We start from the raw sequence: 7,797 nt of genomic DNA, 5'->3' as shown, positions 1-7,797 counted from the left end.
TCATATGTCTCAATTGATGAATACTCAAATTTATATGAGTAAATTAACTACTGTAAATATTAATTATATAAAAAAAATTTATTTAAAAATCTACATCTTAATTCTCACCAAACACTCAGATCTCCATTACTCTCCCACACCAACCACTAAACTCCCATCCTAGGAGAGATGCAACAAATTCAGACCATCTCCAGTAGGAAACTCATTTCAATTCCTATTTGTGGTCCACCTATTATAAAAAATAACTCCACATCAGTTTTTGAGTCATAAATAATAAATAGGAACTCAAAGCATCTCTCTTCTCCATTAAGAGGAACTAACTTTAGTCTCTATTGTGATCCTACTTAATTAATTAATTAAAATATTTAAAATTAATGTAATTAATTTTTTTAATAATATAATTTAAATTTATAAATTTAAAAATAATTCATTATTAAAAAATATTAATATTAAATAAATTCATATATAACAATAATACACAATATATCATTTGGGATTACACTAATTTATAAAATTAATTAATACAAAGAAAAATATAATTAAGCTCTATAGTTGATGACAAGCATTGTGAAATTGCCATTTGTATTCAATCAAGTTCTCTTTCAATTGTGAAATTGGCTAATTTTGCAACAGCTAGTTTCGCAACGACTAATTTTAATAATGTGGTTAGTATTTTAAATTTTAAAAATAAAAATTATTTAATAAATTAATTATGATTTATTTAATTATTTATTTTTAATAATAACTTGCCACTTAACAAGTTATTATTAGTTAGCATGAGTTCCTCTAAGCAGGAACTCTCTCTTCTTGAACAATGTGATAGGACTCACTCATGATATACTCCAACGGTAGGTTCCTCAAAGTGTCAGAAAAAAGTGGAATGGGAACCAGCCGTTGGAGATGCTCTCAGATCCAGGCGAGGAACCAGGCGACAATAGATCTGTCGCAACAGTCTCTACAGCGTCGCCGTCGACCCGCCATCCTCTTCTCTGAACTCTGTTGTTTCGCCGTCCTCTTCTCTAACCCTCCCCTTCGTGGTACTATTTTCTGTTTCTACATGATTTGGAATTTTTTTTATTTGTCTCTGTAAGCTTTGATTATAGTTTTTTGGACATTGCTAGAATTTGTTCCTTCAAGCAATTATTAATGTATATTTTTTTGGTCTTTGTTTAATTTAATCTTATTGTCTATAGAAGTTAACAGGAGAAAATTTGTGCTATTAAGTAATAAGTTGATTTAAGTAATAAGTTGAATTAATCTGTTGCAAAAGTTGTGCTATTAAGTAATAAGTTGATTTAATTCTTACCAACTCACATCATTCATTTGACACCATCACTCCCAATTTTGAGAAAGGCTTGCTGCTCCTTGTTAACATCATCTCCCTCTGCACTGCCACAGTCTCTCTTATGCTTCTTCTCTCCTTCTTCTGTTGCTGTCTCTTCTTTGTCTCTCTGCTCCTCCTCCAGCCTTTCTCCTCTGCTTTGCTCCACCGTCTCCTCCTCTCGCCCAGTTTGCTCTAACTATTCTCTGTCTCTGCAGGTTTTTCTAATCTCTCTTTTAACTTGCTTTCCTTTCTCATGCCAGTTTCTTCTATTGATTTTCTCCAATGAGAACAACATACCACACACTCATTTCAATCTTTATGCGTATTATCAAGTTCTAAATACTAAAGTTAGGTAATGTTTGCTTGGATTTTGCCTCTTGATCAATCAACTTCTTATTGGGAATCCATTTTTTTAGTAATTTTATTTCTTTTCTTTATAGAACATTACATTTGAACTTGGGATTGAATTTTGCTTTTCGATGAGTCACAAATTCTTTAATCTTTGATTGTTATGACAACCTGTGATAGGAGAATTCAGATCTAGAAATGTGCCTTCAAACTTGGTAAGTTTTAACTTCTCTTTTTTTTTTAAATTTATTTTACAATCACTAATTAGTTTAAATCCTTTGAATTTCAAGCTGTACTATTCAGGAGTGCAATTGGGTTCTCCTCCAATTGATTTTTATGTGCAGATTGACACTGACAGTGATATTTTCTGTGTTAGCTACACATTTTTCGATGGTTGTCCCCAAACAAGAGGTCTTTTATCAATTGTTTTAGTGATATTATCTTAAGTTGTAATGAGTTTACTACTATATACACCAAGTTTTATTTGAACCATATGAATTTTCATTTCTATTTTAATTCATTTTTTCCGTTAACTATGTTTTTATATTTTTATGCTCACATGATGTAATTGTTGTGTATGTAAACTAATTAAATGAGGAGAAAAGAAAAAAAAGTGTGAAAAAAAACTGTTTTTATTCATTATCATTGTACAATTTATAAATACAATTCAAGGAGGAAGGATAAGACTAATTAGATATGAAGCTATATAACTATATGTAACAACACTAAATGCAATCCAAATTGCTGAAATACACCTTTCTGCAACCGTACTAAATAAGTAATCACTGTAACTTACGGTTGTCATGAAAATTACAGCCAAATAAAAACTATAAAAAACACTTATATCCTCTAAAAAATAGCCCATAATTATTTCGTTACCAATGACTAAGAAGACAATAACAACGACTGAACAAATTTTTACTTTTTGGACTAACTTATTCTCAACTATCCACCCAGCATGCTGCAAATGTTGTAATGATGCATGGTTATAACTTTTTAAGAAGGTATTGTATGAAACTTTGAAGAATATTAGATGTAAAAGGGTAATAAAGAGATACAAAAATAGTTCCTATTATACTCCATGTAGAACGAGGAGTAATATTCCTATATCCTACTGTAGTTAATGTAATTGAGGTAAAACAAAGAGCATCTACAAATTTCTTTGTAGACTTAACCTTAAACTTTTCCTTCAAGTAAATTATAATTCCAACAAAAAAAAAAAGACACACTAAAACTAATATAAAAAATAAAATAATAGCATGTCCTGAAATTAAATAAAAAAATAAATAATTAGTAATTAAATCATAAACTTTTTATAATAAATAAATTAAAAATATGTAAACAATAATGTATTAAAGAGTTATATCTAAAAGAATATTTTAATTATATAAGTTAATAATGATTCATACTCAATAAATATTTTTAGATTCTTATTTTTAAGATTTTTAAATAATACATGACCAAACTAATTAATTTAAAATGTAAAATAGCAATAATACCAAATAAAAAAGTACTTACAAGTAAAAAAAATTTCAAAATCATAGCCCAAATTTAATGTATGATAACAGAAAAACCTACAGAAAAGGTAGGACAACTGATATAAGATGTTGCCACCATGATGGTGGTGGAATGGAGGTGGTGGGAGTGACAGGGACGGTGGGATGGCGGTGATAGGGTGGACGTGGCTTCGGCGGTGGTAATGACGTCGACGGCGAGGCAACGAAGACGCGGCGGCGGAAATGACGGCGGCGGCGGAGGGAATGGCGACAATGGCGGCGCAATGGCGGCAGCGATGATGGTGGGAGTGGCGGCGGCGATGGCGACGATGATGGTGGTGGGGTGGGGCTGGCTGGTGGGGATGATTCAGCCTCTCCAACACAGTCATAGGCCTGTAAAAAAAATAAAGTGAAAAAAAAGTATTAGATCAACAATTTTAAAGGTCCAATTCCAAAATAAAGTGGAAATCAATTATTGAAGATAAATTATGGGCCTTATTTTTTTAAATCTTCTATCTTTTTTGTTGGATTTAAAAGTATTAAGAGATGAGGTTGATTTCATTATTGGGTTCATTATTGTATATATTGTTGGTCATTTTTATGAAATTATAATTTGTTCTAAATTTACAAAAAAAAAATTATTTTGATCAAAAGTATAAAATTGTAAATTTTTAAAATATACTCACTACTCCTTTAAAATTATATTTTACATTAAATTTTACAAAAAAAAAATTTGTCAAAGCACAAAAATGATAAAGTTTTAAAATATACCTATTACAAATGATATTTTGTGCCAAATGCCAAATAAATTTTAAATAATATTAATACTTTCTAAACTTTTAAATTTCTAAAGTTATAACTTACTCTCTTCATGAGTCATGATGAGAAGATAGTGTTGTTGTGTAGTATTGTAGGAATCATAATGAAGAAGAGAAAAATAAGAGGAGAGTAGTAGGAGTGGAATTAAATTGTGTGGTATTGTAATAATCAAAATGAAGAAGAAAAAAATAAAATATGAGAAACACAAAGAAAAAATGAAGAGAGGAGAGTAGTCCTTTTGTTACCTAGATTATTTCTTTATCAATAATAAGCTTATCATTTTTTTTTATCAAAGATATGAGACTCGAACCCGCAACCTCTTAATTGAGTATGGGAAGACTATGCCATTTGAGCTATTTCTCATTGGCATAATAGGCTTATCATTGTAATTATTTTGTAATGAGAGTACATAAAGAATACATAGTATATAAGGTGTAATAACTCAACAAATATTTGTTAGGCTTATTATTGAAGATAGATTATGGGCCTTATTTTTTTGAACTTTTTGTCTGTTTGGTTGAATTTAAAAATTTTAAGAGATGAGGGTTGATTTTATTCTTGGGTTCATTATTGTATATATTGTTGGTCATTTTTTTAAATTTATAATATTTTATATTGATGAAAAATTATTTTTTTGTAGAATTTTCATGGAATTTGACACAAAATATAATTTGTAATAAGTATATTTTAAAATTTTATTATTTTTGTGCTTTGACAAGAGTTTTTTTTGTAAAATATAATTTTAAAGGAGTAGTGAATATATTTTAAAAATTTACAATTTTATACTTTTGATCAAAATATTTTTTTGTAAATTTAGAAAAATTATAATTTTATAAAAATGACCAACAATATATACAATTATAACTTACTCTCTTGATGAGTCATGAAGAGAAGATAGTGTTATTGTGTAATATTGTAGGAATCAAAGAAGAGAAAAATAAGAGGAGAGTAGTAGGAGTGAAATCAAATTGTATGGTATTGTAAGAATCAAAATGAAGAAGAGAAAAATAAACTATAAGAAACACAATAAAAAATGAAGGGAGGAGAGTAGTCCTTTTGTTACCTAGATTATTTCTTTATCAATAATAGGCTTATCATTATAATTATTTTTTAGTGAGAGTACATAAAGAGTACATGGTATATAAGGTATAATAACTTAACAAATATTTTTTAGGCTTATTATTAAAGATAGATTATGAGCCTTATTTTTTTGGATTTTTTGTCTTTTTTGTTGAATTTAAAAATTTTAAGAAATGAGGGTTGATTTTATTTTTGAGTTTATTATTGTATATATTGTTGGTCATTTTTATGAAATTATAATTTTTCTAAATTTACAAAAAAAATATTTTGATCAAAAGTATAAAATTGTAAATTTTAAAAATATACTCACTAAAGTTAGGTAATGTTTGCTTGGATCTTGCCTCTTAGATCAATCAACTCCTTATTAGGAATACATTTTTCAGTAATTTTTTTTTATAGAACCTTGCATTTGAATTTGGGATTGAGTTTTGCTCTTCAGTGAGTCGCACACTCTTTAATCTTTGATTATTACCACAACGTGTGATAGGAGAATTCAGATCTAGAAACGTGCCTTTAAACTTGGTAAGTTTCAACTTTCTTTTATTTATTTATTTATTTTACAATTAATAATTAGTTTAAATCTTTGAATTTCATGCTGTACTCCTTTAAAATGTTATAAATTTCTAAATAATAATAATACTTTCTAAAGTTATAACTTATTCTCTTGATGAGCCATGAAGAGAAGATAGTGTTATTGTGTAGTATTGTAGAAATCACAATGAAGAAGAGAAAAATAAGAGGAGAGTAATAGGAGTGGAATCAAATCGTGTGGTATTGTAAGAATCAAAATGAAGAAGAGAAAAATAAACTATGAAAAACACAATGAAAAATGAAGAGAGGAGAGTAATCTTCTTGTTACCTAGATTATTTCTTTATCAATAATAGCCTTATCATTATAATTATTGTTTAGTGAGAGTACATAAAGAGCACATAGTATATAAAGTGTAATAACTCAACAAATATTTTTTAGGCTTATTATTAAAGATAGATTATGGGTCTTATTTTTTTAGAATTTTTGTCTTTTTTGTTGAATTTAAAAATTTTAAATTACATAGAAAAATAATTATTTACTATAATTATTTATTATAATTATTATTATTTAATATAATTATTTAATTATTTTAAAATTTATATAATTATTTATTTTTAATAATAACTTGCCACTTGGCAAGTTATTATTAGTTACCGTGAGTCCCTCTAAATAGAGACTCTCTCTTCTTGAACAATATGATAGGACTCACTCATGATATACTCCAACGGTAGGTTCCTCAAAGTGTCAGAAAAAAGTGGAATGGGAACTAGCCGTTGGAGATGTTCTCAGATCCAGGCGAGGAACCAGGTGACAATAGATCTGTTGCAGCAGTCTCCACAGCATCGCTGTCGACCCGCCATCCTTTTGTTTGAACTCTGTTGTTTCGCCGTCCTCTTCTCTAACCCTCCCTTTCGTGGTACTATTTTCTGCTTCTACATGATTTGGGATTTTTTTATTTGTCTCTGTAAGTTTTGATTATAATTCTTCGGACATTGCTAAAATTTGTTCCTTCAAGCAATTATTAATGTATATTTTTTTGGTCTCTTGTTTAATTTAATTTTATTATCTATAGAAGTTAACAGGAGAAAATTTGTGCTATTAAGTAATAAGTTGATTTAAGTAATAAGTTGAATTAATCTGTTGCAAAAGTTGTGCTATTAAGTAATAAGTTGATTTAATTCTTACCAACTCATCATTCATTTGACACCATCACTCCCAATTTTGAGAAAGGTTTGCTGCTCCTTGTTAACATCATCTCCCTCTGCACTGCCACAGTCTCTCTTATGCTTCTTCTCTCCTTCTGTTGCTGTCTCCTCTTCGTCTTTCTGCTCCTCCTCCAGCCTTTCTCCTCTACTTTGCTCCACCGCCTCCTCCTCTCTCCCGGTTTGCTCTAACTACTCTCTGTTTCTGCAGGTTTTTCTAATCTCAGTTGATGATCTTTTTTAACTTGCTTTCCTTTCTCATGCCAGTTTCTTCTATTGATCTTATCCAATGAGAACAATATACCACACACTCATTTCAATCTTTATGCGTATTATCAAGTTCTAAATACTAAAGTTAGGTAATGTTTGCTTGAATTTTGCCTCTTAATCAATCAACTTTTTATTAGGAATCCATTTTTTAGTAATTTTATTTCTTTTCTTTATAGAACATTGCATTTGAACTTGGGATTGAATTTTGCTTTTCGGTAAGTCACAAATTCTTTAATCTTTATCAATAATAGACTTATCATTGTAATTATTTTGTTGTGAGAGTACATAAAGAGTACATAATATATAATAACTCAACAAATATTTGTTAGATTTATTATTGAAGATAGATTATGGGCCTTATTTTTTTGGACATTTTGTCTATTTGGTTGAATTTAAAAATTTTAAGAGATGAGGGTTGATTTTATTCTTGGGTTCATTATTGTATATATTGTTGGTCAATTTTTTAAATTTATAATGTTTTATATTGATGAAAAATTATTTTTTGTGGAATTTTCATGGAATTTGGCACAAAATATAATTTGTAATAGGTATATTTTAAAATTTTATTATTTTTGTGCTTTGACAAGAGTTTTTTTTGTAAAATATAATTTTAAAGGAGTAGTGAATATATTTTAAAAATTTACAATTTTATACTTTTGATCAAAATAATTTTTTTGTAAATTTAAAAAAAATTATAATTTTATTATTTTTCTTAAATTGTATTTT

General features: G+C 28.3%; 2 long non-coding RNA genes across 2 annotated transcripts; both read left to right on the top strand.

Moving 5' to 3' along the window:
* Positions 781-2,200, top strand: LOC110263136. The gene is made up of 2 exons (XR_002348269.1): positions 781-1,037; positions 1,354-2,200. It is a non-coding gene; the product is annotated as an uncharacterized LOC110263136 (long non-coding RNA).
* On the top strand, positions 6,308-7,376 carry LOC110263890. The gene is made up of 4 exons (XR_002349625.1): positions 6,308-6,515; positions 6,875-6,982; positions 7,069-7,160; positions 7,248-7,376. It is a non-coding gene; the product is annotated as an uncharacterized LOC110263890 (long non-coding RNA).

Source organism: Arachis ipaensis, chromosome B06 (genome assembly GCF_000816755.2).
Source record: "Arachis ipaensis cultivar K30076 chromosome B06, Araip1.1, whole genome shotgun sequence".
NCBI lineage: Eukaryota > Viridiplantae > Streptophyta > Magnoliopsida > Fabales > Fabaceae > Arachis > Arachis ipaensis.
Note: the sequence above shows the minus strand (reverse complement) of the source record. Positions and strands in the feature narration are given on the sequence as shown.